This window comes from Aegilops tauschii, chromosome 7, assembly GCF_002575655.3.
Source record: "Aegilops tauschii subsp. strangulata cultivar AL8/78 chromosome 7, Aet v6.0, whole genome shotgun sequence".
Classification (NCBI taxonomy): Eukaryota; Viridiplantae; Streptophyta; class Magnoliopsida; order Poales; family Poaceae; genus Aegilops; species Aegilops tauschii.
The window spans coordinates 203,891,762-203,909,472 of NC_053041.3; positions in this window are offsets into that span (position 1 = coordinate 203,891,762).

Sequence of the window (17,711 nt, forward strand, 5' to 3'; positions counted from 1 at the left end):
TAAGCGTGTGACCCTATAGGTTCGGTGAAGTATAGACATGACCCGGAACCCCTTCCGATCAATGATCAACATCGGAGCCGTGGACACCCATATTGACCCCTATACCCACACGAATAAATATTCGAGTGAACCTCCAGTTGCCGTGTGCTATTCCTGTTGCTTCGCGATATGTTACAAATACCCGAGGTGAGACATGTTGGCATTCCCGTGGATCAACAACTTGTCCACTATGCTAGTTACCTCGTTACCGGTATTGTTCTCTTTTCTCGTTATCGTGTTCCGGCATCCCCGTGATCAAATCACAAAGTGTCTGGCCAGACGATGATGGATACCGTAACACCGAGAGGGCCCAGAGATATCTCTCCATCATTGGAGGAGCAAATCCCAATCTTGAGCTATCAAGTTACTTGACACACTTTTCCATGAACCCGTAAGCCTCCGTAATAGCCACCCATTTACGGATGACGTTTAACAAACCCCAAAGTTCATGAAGCAAGCATGAAGAAACTCGATACTCTCATGGTCTGAGGAATCATGCAAACGTTAACCATCTCTATGTTATGTACCAATAAACTTGTGACGAATGTATCTCATAGCATAACATCAATTCGGGTCGATTCAACACAAATGTCCTTCCTGACATTGTGCCCTCAAAGTTGCTTGGCATAAACATGCCCATGATTGGGAAAACATAATCATCATGCAACACTTGAGCTAGTCTTAGAGGCATGACTAGGAATACATTTTATCGTTTATTATTCCACACGTGCATATGGGTTCTCCCCAGAGCCTTTATGGATATACGGGCTCGGGAACCACAGCAGTTATAGCATGGAACATAAACATAATTATGAACAGGGAGATAATCAATAACATTTATTATTGCCTCTAGGGCATATCTCCTACAAAAACAACAGCTCAAACACAGGCACCCACTGAGCACAGCTCACAATGTTGCTTGGGGATTCTTTGCTGTCGAATTTAGGGCCTGGCAGCCCGTGAAAAGCCTCGACTACAATGGTTTTATTTGCCTTTTGCTAAGTTTCTCTTTCTTTTGTTAAGATTTGTGATGTTTTGAAACCGGTGTTTATCAACCCGGTTAGGTTGTCAACTACAAGTTGTCAGTATATGATCAGTCATAATCCGGAGATTATCAACCCGGTCTGGTTTTGACTACAAGTCGCCAGTATTATATATGGTTAATCCGGTGTTTATCACAACCTGGTACGGTTTTATCATAAACCGGCGCAATATGGAAGGAGTTATCAGTACTCAAGATTGGGGTTATCACCTTTTACTACAATAAAGTTGGCCAACCGGTGATGTGATTTAATGTCACAGAAACAGGTTGAATAAAGCATAATTATAAATCACCGGTGTTTACTAACCCGGCCTGGCTTTAAGACGATAAGTCGCCAGTGTATGATGAGAAATTATCTGGTGTTTGTTAACCCGGCCTGGCTTTGGACAATAAGTCGCCAGTATCTATTTGGATTGCGCCCTTGGAATCATGCGCTTATAAATCATTGGGTATATTGTTCAAATCTTTAATAGCCAACATGGCTGGATTTTTATTATGGTTATCAATAACCAGTATTATGATTAAGGTTTTCAAAGTTGCTTTAGCGCAATGGATATCGTATTATCAATGGATATGATTTATTCTACAGTTGAAGGAATAGTCCCAAGTTGCTGCAGGCTTACGACCCGGCACTTGGGGGCTACATTATTTCAAGTTGAGATTACATCAAATATGCAAGTCTCATGTCACTGCAAGCATGCACCATGACACTTGGGGGCTAATGCAAAGTCATTTTTTGCTCACCTTATTGAAGACCCGACTCATCACATTGTAATGAGCCGGCCCTTGGGGGCTACCAATTGCTCCTGTCAAACAATTCAAGGTACTCAAATTTTCATATATTATTGAAAGGTTTATTGCTCAGTTGGTAAAGCACAAAGCTCTTAACCTTGTGGACGTGGATTCAAGCACCATGATGGGGGTTGCATCATATGATGTTATTTTCAATGAAGTATATATAAAGTACCAGCTCAATATTATCTTACTGAGCCGGCCCTTGGGGGCTACACGTTATTGCTCAAATTTACATGATCATATTTACAAAGTCCCTGCTCATTATTGCATAATGACCCGGCCAATGGGGGCTACACTGGTTGAATTTTTTTGAGCATCAAGCAAATACAAGTCCTGGGTTGCTGCAAGCATGACAACCCGACACTTGGGGGCTACATATATGGAGTATTCAGTTTTTACTAGTGACTGACATGAACAACATGGATTTCTTCAAAGTGGCAGTATTTATATTGAAGTAAGTCTTTAATCATCACTACAAAAAAATACACTTCTGTGATGATACGTGTTTGTCACAGTAGGTCGCGTTTTCTGTCATGCATGTACATCCATGACAAATTTATTACAGAATCAAGATAGTCATACCTGTGCTGTCGTAGAAGTGTTCCATGACATTGCCAAAATTATCATCACGGAAGTGTCCACTTCCATGACGATAAATCGCGCGTCACAGAAGTGCTTTCGTCAAGGGTGACCGACACATGGCATCCACCGTAACGGAACGCCGTTAAGCTATCGGGTCGGATTTTGGATCCGTTAACCTGTTAGAGGCCCACTATAGCTTTGGGCCACTTTCAGCCTGTTGTCATTTTCGGCATGTGAACGCCGGACGTAAACCATGGGCCATATGTGGCCCAACGTCATATCGGGCCCATTAACGGCCCATATAAAAATGACGATAATCTAGCCCGACCGAAGTTCCGGCCTATTAAAGGCTCGTGTATTAGGTCGGCGCATTTACGGCCCATCCGAATTTTGGCCTGTCAAAGATCCGCATCGTAAATGGGCCACCATTTCGGCCTGCTAAGTCCAGTGGGTTATTTGGCACAATCAGGGCCCAATCTCACTTTCGGTCTATTAAAGGCCCATGTTTTTTATGGGCTCGATATATTTACACCTGCAAACGGCCTATTTTTACTGAGGGCCCAAATTATGTTTAGGCCTGTTAAAGGCCCACTATGGGCACATGCCTACTAGAAAAATATGAAAGCTTATGCTGATTTAGGCCCAAATATTTTTAGTGGGCTACATGCCAATTTCGGCCCGTAATCATTTTTAGCCCAATTGGAATGGGCCCGACGAATGTTGGCATGTTGGGCTCCTACGAAGCTTTTGGCCGAATACATTACTAAGATAAACCTACACTATACAAAAATAGCGTCGTAATTACTGCAGCCTGAGGCAGCATCATAAATGTTGTATCACAACAAAATAAATTCCAACCATACAACAAAAGGCCTGTTGGCATAAAGTTTACAGTCCTTCCAGATAAAAGCACCATCAGATGTATAGAAGCACAGATCATTTGACCTGAGTGCTAATGTTTCAGGCTGTAGAATCTGATGGAGCAGCACGATCTCCACCTTTTTTCCGCCATTGCTCTTGAACAACGAAGCGAATGTCTGATAGTATGGTTTCAAAACCATTCATATCTTGACGACATTTCTCAACCACTATTCTTGTTTCCGAAACAACGTCCATTAGGGATTGGACTTGTGTCTGGGGCACAGATATATCACTCTGTCTAGCAGGAAGATTTTGTTCAGTAGGCGATTTGGACGAGGTTACCTTGACAACCAACCTAGAATTACGCAGGAAGGTGCTTTTTGCACTATTAGTGGAGAGATACTGACGCACTGCAGCAAGAGGTGACATTGTGCCTGTAGTAGCCTCGTCACCTTCAGGTGGTTGTGGTTATTCAATCATTTGTTCCGTAGCTTCCTGAAAGTTTGAACTTGTAGATTAGTGTACCAGATAAGTTACTAATGAGACAAAAACAAACAAAGTAGGTTAAACATTTATACATAACTTATTTTGGTGAACTACTGTAATACATTAGCATGTATTGTAGTGCCAACTACATAATAAAATCACTTTCGGAACATATGTCCATGTAGCATGCCTACTGTATTGTCTATTTCCTCACATCCGTTGACATCTAAGGATAAAGAGACATGGTTTAAAGTAGGATGAACATAGTATGACATCATTCATATCATGGGCAAACATATATAAAACAAACAGGCTATTTTATCATTGTGTGCGCACGTGAACATAACAACTAGATTACAGATCAAGACCAAAAGAATATCCTTCATCTCTTTTAAACCATGTAAGGTGAAATGATATGTTAAGACAACTGTGAATAAAAGTGAACAGAGTAACTGACATTGGCTGCAAACCAACTAGTTAAATGAACACATCACAGTACCAATCAGTTCAAGGCAGGAGGAGTAAGGACTTACAACAGCGGCTTGAATTGGTGTGCTCATGCCCTTCATCTTGCTGGTGTGGCAATCCTTGAAGATTTGCACTGCATTCGGTTCAGGTTCTTTTTGGTCCGCACGGGCTTTCCTCTGTATTTGGAACAAGTCAATATAGATACGATAATATGGCACAAAAAAAAGAAGGAAGTAGCAGCTATTTACAAGAGCCTCGCGGTGTGCAATATAGCTACGAGATCCTGTTGTCTGTTGGAATTTCACTTTAGAATGGTTGGTTTTGTTCTTCAAACAGTTAGCCTAGAAGAAGATACACTTGTAAGGCACATACATAAATACAAGTTCAATATGTGGTCTGATCAAATACATATATCCTACTTGATACTTTGGATCAGACCAGTGTTTAACGAGGGCTGTCCAGTCTTCATCTGTAATATATTCCACTGGAGATGTTTGGGCGATTTCATTGTTAGCCTTGCCTTCAAAGTGAGATTTTCTAAGGTGGTACCGATACTGTCGCAGAGCAGACTGAAAAACATGAGTGCATGCTTGTTTAGTTGCATCATCTTTTGGATCCAACTTGAACCTCATCTGTTGAAAAAAGAATGTGAGTCTTATTAGGAGGAAGCTAGAAAGTATGGGACAGAGCAAGACAATATTACTAATTGTGATGAATAATATTACTTACGGATAAATGGTCAAGGAAGGTGTTAAACTTGGTATTGTCTTTCTCATTCCTGTACTGGATCCACGTTGGGAGGATACGTGCATCACACCTAACGGCAACGGCTGCCTCTGATACTAACTTGGCTGACTCTGTAGCATCACGTGGCCTTTTTAAAACTGCCTCAAAATGGATCTCCATTCTTCCTCCTTTAGATTTTGTTAATCTGTCAAGCATTATCCCTGATGTCTGTTTCCGCTTGCGCCGTGGTGCTAGTTCAACAACGAATATGGAAAGTGTTAGTGTACATCAAACTGTGAGAGTACATATAAAGGAGCATGCAACTGCAACTTGACTCGGTCAGGTACCGTCTTGGTGTTGATGCTCATGAGGTTCATCTGATCTTGCCAAGTCCTGTTGTGTCAGCAGTGCTTCGGAAGTAGTGTCAGGGGTGAAGGCAGCTTGGGAACTGGCCAGTTCCGGAGCAAACGAACAAGTAACTGGTTGAGATGCTGGTACAGTTGAAGCGGATGCTGCAGCTGGTGGAGCAGGTGATACTGTGTTTGTAGATTTAGTCGGTGGACTTGGACCTGCTACTGCACTATAAGTACGAGCAGAATCTCGACGGCAGAACCTTTTCCGTTTCACCCGACGAGTAACAGCACTCCCTACTATATTATTTTCCTTGCTCTTTTTTGACTTTGCCATGTCAAGTTGTACCCACAACACAAAAGAATAAAATCACTCTTCAGAACTCATTGATGCATGATACAGACAAGCAATACTTTGATGTAAGACAACCGTATGAGGATGGAATATGTAAGAAAAACAGGACGGCATGACATATTCACAGCTACGATGTGCAAACTAAGCAGAAGGATTTTCAGGAAAATAGAAGTAATGCAAGCTAGACACCATATGAAAGATGCAACCAATATTACTCTGCCAAGTTAAAAGTGTCTTGTCATAAGTGGCAATTCAAAAAATTAGAAGCAGTACAACATAGAAATCAATGCAAGATGCAACCACTATCAAACTGCCATGTTAAAAGTGTCCAATCATGAGTGACTGATGCGGGATACACAACAGCAGTACTTTGATGTAAGAACATGGTATGATAGATAGATGCAGTGTATTCTAGACACAGAAAGCCGTGTCATATGCACATGTATAACGTATGAACTCAGCACATGCAACTTAATCAAAATAGAAGAAATACAGGCTAGACAACATATGCAACATGAAACCAATTATCACACTGTCAACTTAGAGCAAGCACCTGCGATGGTGGAGTATGGGAGATGAACTCATCATGTAGACTTGGGACTTCAACTTCATAGCAGTAGCAGTAGCAGTGGCCAATCTAGAGAGTCTCTGTTTGCGTCGGTCCGGAGGACCACCAACATCCCCTACCTTACTCTTTTCCTTCCTATTTTCTGATATTGCCTTATGAAGTCAAAACCACAGGAAGATGAATAAAATTAGCTCTGCATAACTGGTTGATGCATGATACAGACAAACACTACTTTGATGTAAGGCAAGCGCAGGATAGGAGGATGGAATATATACAAAAAAACAGTGTTTCATATTCACACGTACGATAGGAGGATGGAATATGTATGAAAAAACAGTAAGCGGAAGGCATTTCAACAAAATTAGAAGAAATGAAAGCTAGGCACCATATGAACATGCAACCAATATCACTCTATCAGGTAAAAAGTGTCTCGTCGTAAGTGCCATTTCAAGAAATTAGAAGCAGTACAAGCTAGAAGACAATCCAAGATGCAACCTACATCACAGTCCCAAGTTAAATGTGTCTTATGGGTAAGTGATCGTTGCAGGTATAAGTTGTAAGCTACGCAGATGCAATTCAACATAATCAGAAGCAATACAAACTAGACATCATACGGAAAACGCAACCACGTATAACAGTTCCAAGTAAGAGCAAGCACCTGTGATGGTGGAGTAGGGGAGATGTGCTCATCATGTACACGTATGTTCTAGAAACAGGAACACGTGTCATATTCACAGGCATTATGTGTAAAGTAAGCAGATGCAATTCAAGTTAGAAGCAATACAAGCTAGACATCATACGCAACATGCAACCACATATAATAGTGTCAAGTTAGAGCAAGCACCTGTGATGGTGGAGTAGGGGAGATGTGCTCATCATCTACACATCTACGTTGACTGTCCAGCCTTGTATTGTCTTGCAAATCTTGTTGGGAGGATGGCGGAGTAGAATCTGTAGAGACCCCATGTTTGAGTTGCTCCGAAGGACCACCATCATCCACTGCTGGACTAATTTCCTTCAGCGGTAATGATTTTGCATTGTGAAGTCAAACCGATAAGAAAAAGGAATAAAATTCGCTCTTCAGAACTCATTCATGCATGATACTAACAAACACTACTCGGATGAAAGGCAAACACATGATGTGAGGATGGAATATGTATGAAAAACAGGATGGTGTGACATATTCACACCTATGATGTGGTAACTAAGCAGAAGGCATTTCAACAAATTAGAAGCACTGCAAGCTAGACACCATATGAAAGATGCAACCAATATCACTCTGCCAAGTTCAAACTGTATGGAGTTTCAACAAATTAGAAGCAGTACATGGTAGAAATCATATGCAAGACACAACCAATATCACAGTGGTGACTTAAAGGTGCCTTATCATAAGTGACTGATGCGGGATATGCAAGAATAGTAGTCTGATGTAGAAATAGGAACACATGTCATATTCACAGGCATTATGTGTAAAGTAAGCAGATGCAATTCAACAAAGTTAGAAGCAATACAAGCTAGACATCATACGCAACATGCAACCACATATAATAGTGCCAAGTTAGAGCAAGCACCTGCAATGGTGGAGTAGGGGAGATGTGCTCATCATCTACACAGCTACGTTGACTGTCTAGCCTTGCGTTGTCTTGCGAATCTTGTTGGGAGGATGGCAGAGTAGAATCTGTAGAGAACCTCCGTTTCAGTTGCTCGGAAGGACCACCATCATCCAATGCCTTGCCAATTTCCTTCAGCTTTATTGATTTTGCATTGTGAGGTCATACCGACAAGAAAAAGAAATATCATTTGCTCTTCAGAACTCATTCATGCATGATACTGGCGAACACTACTCTGATGAAAGGCAAAGTCATGATACGAGGATGGAATATGTACGAAAAAATGGACGGCTTGACATATTCACACCTATGATGTGGTAACTAAGCAGAAGGCACTTCAACAAATTAGAAACACTGCAAGACACCATATGGAAGGTGCAATCAATATCACTCTGCCAAGTTAAAACTGTCTCGTCATAGGTGGCGTTCATCAAACTAGAAGCAATACATGCTAGAAATCATATTCAAGACACAAACCAATATCACACTGCCAACTTAAAGGTGTCCCATCATAAGTGACTGATGCAGGATACACAAGAAGAGTAGTTTCATGTATGAACATGGTGTGATAGACAGATATAGTATGTACCAAAAACAGGAAAGCGTGTCATATTCACATGTATCATGTGTAAGCTAAGCAGATGCAGTTTACACTAATTAGGAGCAGTACGAGCTAGACACCATATGCAACATGCAACCAGATATCACACTGCCAAGTTAGAGCAAGCACCTTGGATGGTGGGGTAGGGGAGCGGAGACTTGGACCTTGTAATGCACTATCAGTACAAGGAGAATCGGTACAGATGCTCCGTTTACGTTGCTGCAGAGGACCACCATCATCGCCTTCCTTACTCTTTTCTTTCCTCTTTCTTGATTTTGCCTTGTCAAGTCAAACCCACAAGAAAAAGGAATAAAATTTGCTCTTTAGAACTCATTGATGCATGATACTGACGAACACTACTTTCATGTAAGGCAGCCGCATCATAGGAGGATGGAATATGTATGAAAAACAGGACGGCGTGACATATTGACATGTATGATGTATAAAGTGTAAACTAAGCACAAGGTGATTGAACTTGTTAGAATCGATGCAAGCTAGAAACCATATGAAAGATGAAACCAATATCACTCTGCCAAATTAAAAGGGTGCCCTAACAAATGTATTTGACCAAATTAGAAGCAATACATGGCAACAGGCTAGAAATAATATGCAATATGCAACGAATAAAGGTGACTCATTGTAAGTGATTGATGCAGGATACAGAAGAGAGGTAGTTTCATGTAAGAACAATGTTAACACATAAATGTAGTGTGTACCAAAAATAGGAAGGCATGTCATATTCACGGGTATAGTGTGTAAACTAAGCAGATGAAATTTACCCTAATTAGAAGCATTACAAGCTAGACACCGTATGCAACATGCAACCACATATCACACTGTGAAGTTAGAGCAAGCACCTGTGATGGTGGTGTAGGGGAAGTGTAACATCCCAAAATTCTAAATTTTGGAATGTTATATTAAATAAATTATTATGATTGTTTGTTTGATTGATCGACTGAAAGTGAGTGAAATTTGAAACTTTTGAAGTTGGATGAGAGGGAACGAAATGACTTTCCCAAACTTTCATCCTTGCATTTTATCTCAATGAATTCAAATTCATTTCAACACAAAACCCCAGAGTGAAGATGACATGACTTCTTCCATTTGAAATCCAAAGGGTTTTTGAAAAGATTTGAATTCCATTTGGAAATATTTCAAATTCTAAAAAACTTTATGCAACTCAATGATTTTCATGAGAGAAGATAAAATGACTTCTTCAATTATATGAAATATGAGTTGGAAGTCAAAAAGAATCAAATTGAAAGTCATTTGAAAGTATTTTGAAACTCCCTTTCAAATTTGGAATTATTTGGATTTTATTCAAATTATTTTTCTCCTAAAGATAAATAAATGGAAATAAGGGTAAAATGATTCCCTTCAATGGAAAATTAAGAGAAAATAAATTTGAAATCATTTTGGTATTTTAAAAATGATTTTTGTTGGGTTTTAATGCAACAGTAGCACTATTTGCTTTATTTGAATTTTTGTATATTTTATTTGCCTCTGAAAATGTGTTCATGTTTTAGAAATTATTTTTCTGAAACTTTTGATATATTATATTCCTATATAATATTTTTATTTATTTATTTGTGTTTGTTTTATTTTCTGTGTTTTGTTAAAAAAAGAAAAAAAAAAGCAAATGGCCGAAGCCACCGAGGCCCATCTCTTTGTCTCTCCCCTAGCTACCGAATGGGCTAGCCCAACTCCCCAGCACCTGGCCCCTCTTGCGAAAACCCTTCGCGCAGGTCGCCCGGTCCCTCTCGCTCTTGCCCGCAGCCACTGATGCATGGGGCCCGCCGTCTTCTTCCTCCCCACGCGAAGTCGCGCTGCTGCCGCCGGAATCCCGATCTTCGCGGGATCACGAATCCCCTCGCCCCCTCCTCCAAGAACTCCTTCCCCTATAAATACCCCTCTCCCTCGACCCGTTCCCCTCCTTTCCCCTCACCGAAACCCCTTGCCTCGCCCGTAATCTCTCGCCGGAGCCGAGCACCGCCGCCGCACCATTGATGCCCTAGAGCCCGCCTCCGACCTCCCCAAGACCCGCCGCCACCACCATCGTTATCCCCTCCCTCGACTACACCTTCCCAACAACTCGCCTGAGCCGCAAAACCACCGGATTGCCATCGTCGTTGATCACCGACGCCATCCGCCGCCTCGAGCTCCCCGTCAACCACCTCCGACCATCTCCTCCGACTCCACGACCACCGTTGGACTCGTCGTCTCCCGCTACATCGAGCCGACCCCTCCATCTTTATCGCGGACGACCAGAGCGCCACCGCCACCGACGTCCGAGCCGCCACCGCCGACGACGACCTCGTCGGAGACGCCACCACCGCTGTAAGCAACCTCCACCGTCCGATCTGTTATTGACGGCATAGATTAGATCTAACGAACAATTACGTTTTTTTAATTAAATCGGTTTAGTTCCGGTTTGTTACGGTTTTATTCGGTTTAGATCGGTTCAAGTCTAGTCGGTTTAGCCGACCGGTCTTTCTGTTTTAGCCCGTACACGTTTGTGTTATTTTACGACCGAGCGCTAGATAGTTCAGATCGCCCACCTCCCTGGCCCGATAGCAGTAGGCCACGTAGCTACTGCCCGATTTTTTTTTGATTTTCGTTTCTGTTTTAAAAACAGAATAGTTCTGATTCTATATTGCTTATAACTTTTATGTTTTAGATCCAAATTTAGTGTTTCTTTTTGCATTAGTTTTATAATTTCTTGAAGTTTCTGCTAGTGCAATTGGATTTCATATTTGAGTTGTCTAAAATTGAATTTGATGAAATTTGTTCAAATCACCAATTTGGTCCTAACTTGAGTTTTATAAAATATTTTTGATTGATTCTTTTTGCTACTGTTTTTTTATAGTTTTGTCTATCCAGTAGCATATAGTGATTTATTTTTAGTTTATTTTAAATTAAGTTTTTAGCAAAACACTACTGTTTTAGTTATAGTTTTGTTTTAGTCTTTTCTTTATTGTTTTTATTAGTTTTAAATTATTTCTTTTTGTCACTCTTGAAAAAATTAGTTTAGTTTCTGTTAGTCAACAAGAGAAAATTTTGTTTTTGTTTTAAAAATTTATTTTACTTAGTTTTGTAGGAAAACTTGTTTAGGTCATAGTTAGTGTTTCATAAAAGCTTTTTATTTGTTTCTTTTTGCAAATAAAATTTTATGAAAAATACCTTCTGTTAAATTAGTTGTTTTACTTTGTATTTTCTGTTAATTTATTAGTTTAGTGTTTTAATTGTTGTTAAGTTTTTACTTAGGACAAAACTGTTTTGTGTTATGTCTTAGAGTTTTCTTTAGTAGTTTTGTTGTGTAGTTTTCCTTTGTTTTTATTTGGTGTCCCTTGTTGATTTGCATTTTATTTGTTGGTTTTATTATGAGTGTTAGAATTGCTTGCTACTATGTTTGCTTATATGAATGCTATGTTTGACTATATAGATTTTCAACGGAATGACGAATAGTTCTACCAAGTCATTATTCTGAGAGTGTTATTATCTTCATCAAATATTACCAGGCAAGTTCACTTTGACCATGTTTTTCATACCTATGTTTTTATTGCATTTAGTGTCATCTTTGCAACAGTCCCTCCAGTAGTGATATTGAATTCTTTTAGTTGAGTGGTATGCATGAGGTAGGAACCCCATCACCCTGTTACCAAGCCCGGGACATTATTTATTTTAATGCTACGCTATAGTAGACGGGGTTTGGTATGAGTGCACGAGAGTGGTGTGAAGAAGGAGGACTCTACGTCAATGACGACAACTCCATGATGGCATATGCGAGGACTGCATCTTCAAGGCCAAGACTTCAAGGCTCGAGACAAGAATTCAATACACACTACTGGGTGAAGGACGGTTGACGGGCACCTTGGAGAAACCAGTGGATGGCCGGGATGCATGGAGAAGCGCCATGACATCTTGCGGAAAGCTTCACCCAGACTCAAAGAGACGGAAGAATACTTCATGCCCGGAAGCTTACCTGTGCAACCGCAAGTCACTATGGGCTCTGGCTTGGTTGACCTTAGTTGTGACTCTGGCTGGGACGGTGCTAGCAGATGTAGAACTACGGTAGGATTGGATGAGCAACGGACAGTGGTCAGAGGAACTCTTTGGAAGACCATGTTTCGGTCATCTTGTTCTCAAACACCCTGAAGTGCGAGAACGTAAAAAGAGGGATCGAATCTTGCGGGTAAAGTGTACAAACCTCTGCAGAGGGTTAAAACCTAATCGATTATCCGTGTCCCCGGTTATGGACAATTTGAGCCTCTGGACTTGGATCTATCTCGGAACTCTCAACACCGGACTGATAACTTAATTGTGGGCAACTTACGATGATTTGGGCTATGAGACATCGGTTGGCGGAACCATGTCATGATAGGAAACTCCGTAGTATAGACTCCTGATATTTCGTTGGTGTAGGAAAATAAAACCAGCTTTTATGCAAAATAAAACTCAGACACAGAGCCACAAAGCCATATTGCACATAGTATAGTTTTATCATCTGTTTTCTCATGTTGTGATCTTGCCGGTACATTCAATGTACTGACCTACACGGCTGCAACGTATCATGTTGCAGGATTTTCTTCGACGAGTAAGAGTTACGATACAGGGTTACGGTCTACACTCAACTTGTCGATGGCGTTGATGGGACTCCACCCCCGTTTAATTGTTTCCGCTGAGTATTATGAGGTATATATCAGTTTTACGTTATTTATACATGTGATTGCACTTTGATATATACATTGGTGTACTGTGTGTGCCAGCATATTGATCCAGGGATGGCACAGATACACAGAGACTTGACCGTCTGAGGTCGGGTCGCTACAGGAAGTGCGGTCTTCAGGTACAGAGCTACGTTCAGTATCTTCATTTAGGCTTGTTGTTTCTTGAGAATCATGTGGAGAGGATGAAATTGCATTCTTTATAAGAGTATTGTGTCTCATGTTAACCCACGCGCGTGACTGTCTCATCATAAGCGATAGACGCAGGATACACAAGAACAGTAGTTTGATGTAAGAACATGGTGTGATAGGAAGATGTAGTATGTACCAAAAACAGGAAGGCGTGTCATATTCACATGTATAATGTGTAAGCTAAGGAGATGCAATTTAATAAATTAGGAGCATTGATGAGGGATACACAAGAAAAGTAGTTTGATGTAAGAACATGGTTAATAGAAAGACGTAGTTTGTACCAAAAACAGGAAGGCATGTCATATTCACAGGTATAATGTGTTAACTAAGCATATGCAATTTACCCTAATTAGAAGCATTACAAGGTAGACACCATATGCAACATGCAACCACATATCACACTGCCAAGTAAGAGCAAGCACCTGCGATGGTGGTGTGGGGGAATTGCGGTGATCAACTAGAGAGCTACGTTGACTATCTTCATTTAGCCTTGTTGTTTCTTGAGAATCATGTGGGGAGGATGACACTGCACTCTTTAAACGAGTAGGGCGTCTCACAGTAACCCACTCGGGTGACTGTCTCATCATAAATGATTGACGAGGGATACAAAAGAGCATTAGTTTGATGTACGAACATGGTTAATAGACATATGTAGTATGTATCAAAAACAGGAAGGCATGTCATTATCAAAGGTATAATGTGTAAAGTAAGCAAATGCAATTTAACCAAATTGGAAGCAATACAAGCTAGACACCATATGCAACATGCAACCACATTTGACAGCGCGAAGTTAAAGCAAGCACCTGGGATGGTTGTGTGTGGCAATTGAGATCATCAACTGCAGAGCTACGTTTACTGTCTCCAACTGCTGACACTGCACCCATTAGAGCGCTAAAACGCTTAGTGCTTATCTTCGAATTACACTGGAGCGACTTCTGTCTTTTCTTTTCTGCATTCATCAACACTGCGTCAGAGTCTGAAATACCCATGCATAAAGAAACAATAGTGTGAGTATGGGTGAAGTGTGTGCACAATTAGTACAGTGTAAAGGTAGCAGATAGCAGGTCGGTGAGAAATAAATGACGGGAGACATATGATAGCTCTACAACATGCATGGCACACTAAATTACGACAGAATTCTATGAAAATAACTGTCGCCTGAAAGCAAATAGGTCAGTCCATTTTTTCTGCACCGTCCGATGTACAAAGAACGGGCAGATCGCCTTCATCTACCTCCAGCCAGTCAGTGTTGACGATCTTCCTCGAAACGCCAGCGACCACCGGCCCAGTATTCCTCCCCTTCCTGCGCCCTCCCCTCGACCTCACCACACCAACGTGCTTGGCACCGCCCCCCCCGGCCATCCATTCAAGCCCCGCCGACCTCCAGATCGGGCGCAAGCAGCTCCTGCGCCCCACACCGATGCGCCGCTTCCCCGAGGAACAGGGGGACTAGGTGCTCCGCGCGCCTAAGCGGGTGCTGCTTCTTTTAATTGCGGTTCGACTGACCCCGAATTGAAATCCAGGCGGGCTACTGACCTCTAGCAAAGGTGAAATAGTAAAAGGGAGGAAACCTTGTGCATTTAGTATCACGAAGAAGATGCAGTAAGAAGCGCTCAACTAGTTTCTTTCATGGGATGAATACGGTGTGAGCGGAGACGTAAGATTTGCACGAATAAGGGAAGAGGAGTACCTCTTTCTGCTGTCAGTGCTGTGTCCTCCTTCTGTTTTTCCGACGATCTTTTTGTTGTTCGCCGGAAACCAGAAGTTGTGGAGGACGGTGCAGCCTTGGACGAACCCATGGCCAAGTTGTTGAGCGTGGTGCGGTGGCCGTCTGTCGGCAGCGGGGAAGCAGATCCGAGGCGGCGAATGACGGCGTAGTGGGAACAGCTCCGGTGCGGTGGACAGTTGTGACAGTGGAGCCGCAGCAGTGAGGCGCAGGAAGGCGTGGTCGGAGTGGTTCTGGTACGGCGCACGTCGGCGTCGGCGTGGTGGAGGCAGCTCTGCCTCGGCTTCAGCTGCTAAGTCCTTGAGGGCGTTGCGGTTGCGGTTGCGTTGATGACGACGTCGGGGTACCGGCTCCGGTGTGATGGAGGAGGGCGGCGGTGGATTGGCCGCTATGGGGTGGAGGACAGAGGAGGCTGGGGTTTCGCGGCTGGTGGAGAGGGCGTTTTCGTGCCCACGGAGTATGAATGGGGAAACGGAGGGAGGCGGGGAACTAAGGGGGAACAATGTTTCGGTTTGAGACGCGCTTGTTTGAAATTTGGGGAAAGTTACAAACTTTTCCCCCATCTAAAATTTCGGACATATTGCGGGTTGGGGGTAGGACAGTCATGTCAGGTGTCCCAAATGTGGGTGGGATAGATTTCGGCCGAGCGCATGGGTAGGTGCCCACGGCGTATGAATGCTTCTCGGAGGCGATTGAGACTGGCGTCTTGGTGAAGTTACAAACCTGCCCCGGTTTAGACCTTTGGACATCGGGCCGATAGGCTACACGGGCCAGAGTCAGGACAGTAATTTCCTACCACCAAAACATTAGTCTCGCGCGCTTTCGGGTGACCAGAGGCCTATTTGGTGCTTCGTTCAATATTTGGGAGCAGAAGCATTAACGTTTTCGGTTCTCTTGAATTGAACTTTCAGGATTTGACAAACTTCACAAATCTTTACTCTTGAAAATCCTAAAGCTACGATTATTTTGGAATGGAGGGGGTACATTTGAATATACATTGTACACGAGTATATATTAAAAAATATGCAACTTACCTCAGTTCATGCATGGTTCCAGATATAATCTCCTTGGTTGCAAAAAAAGTTAGATATGCGTATGAATATATATAGCATGTTCAAACTCACAACAAAGATTGATGCCCCCTTTTACATCTGATTTACAAATGCCATTATCTCGGGTTCAAATAGATGAATGCACTTCCTATGAATTCGAATCTTCGAAACCCCCTTTATGTTGAATTCGACATGTATTCTATTTCGTAGCTAGCAATTTGGAATGTATCCATGCAAGTGACAAATGTATAAAGTGCTTCACACTAACAACATGGAGTGCACTAATTAATGTTTATATATGAATTGCAAAAGCATCCATTGCCTGTATTTCAAACCGCTCTCACTCTATGGATCGATAATATGAAATAAACACGTGCACATGCTAGAATTCAATAGAGTATGGGTGTCTGATAGACCGATTTTCGTCCATACGCAATTTGCAAAATTCATGATCTCATCCAAAAATAATAATGCCATTTATATTTTAATTTAATGCGTAGAACCGCCTTTTACACATAGATGCACTATGCCTCGCCCCGTTCTCACAAACGCGTTATATATCTCTATCTAACGCATAAGTGCACACACTTTATATGCATCGGCATTTCTCTTTCACACATGCTCACAATCTCTCTCAGGGTATCGGGGTGTCTCACACACATGCTCTCTCTGTTTCTCTCTCTCTCTCTTTCTGACTACTATGTACCACTCTTTTCACTAATCTCAGTTGGAAAACACTATTTCTCTCACATGCATATATACACATGCACGGTCTCTACTAGCCCTCTATACGCACATATATGTGCCTACGTGTCTCCCGCACGCACATTATCTTTAGGCCTCTCTCGCACACATTGCCCCCCCGACACACCTCTCTCTTAGTAGGTTGCAGATATGATTTCATCATATCATTCGGTAGGATACCCCTGGCTGTTAGGCTGGATGGTAATACGAGGCAAAGTTTTACCCTAGTTCGGATCGGACCCTTGCAGTTGAAGAAAGAGCCTACTCCTGGTACTGTATATTAGTGATACGGGTGTGTACAAAGTACACGTAAATACCAGGCATTGTGCGTGTGTGTATACTATCGACGAACTAGCCCCCAAGCTTGTATAACATACTAAGGGCCTAGGGTTACAAATCATATACAGTCGGCTTATCACTAGTGGGGATAGAGTCCTCCGTGACTCTGGTAGCTGCGTGTTGTACGCCGAGTCCTCCACATGGGTCTTCGTATAACACGTCTCGGTCCAACCTATATGTGGCGCGGGATGGAACCGACCCATGAGTCTTCATGTTGACCCACCACAACTAGAAATGATGTGCCCACCACACCACACACGCAATCGGCCACTAAGAAAATAAGCATATACAATAGTACAACGGTATCTAGCTCACGATACGTCTCCATATTTTGTTGATGACACTGACGGACTTTGCATTTGATGTGTGCTCCGTATTTTGTTGACGACACTTACGGTCATTGTATTTGAAGCGAAAGCACGATATGGTCACTGGACTTCAGAATAAGCTC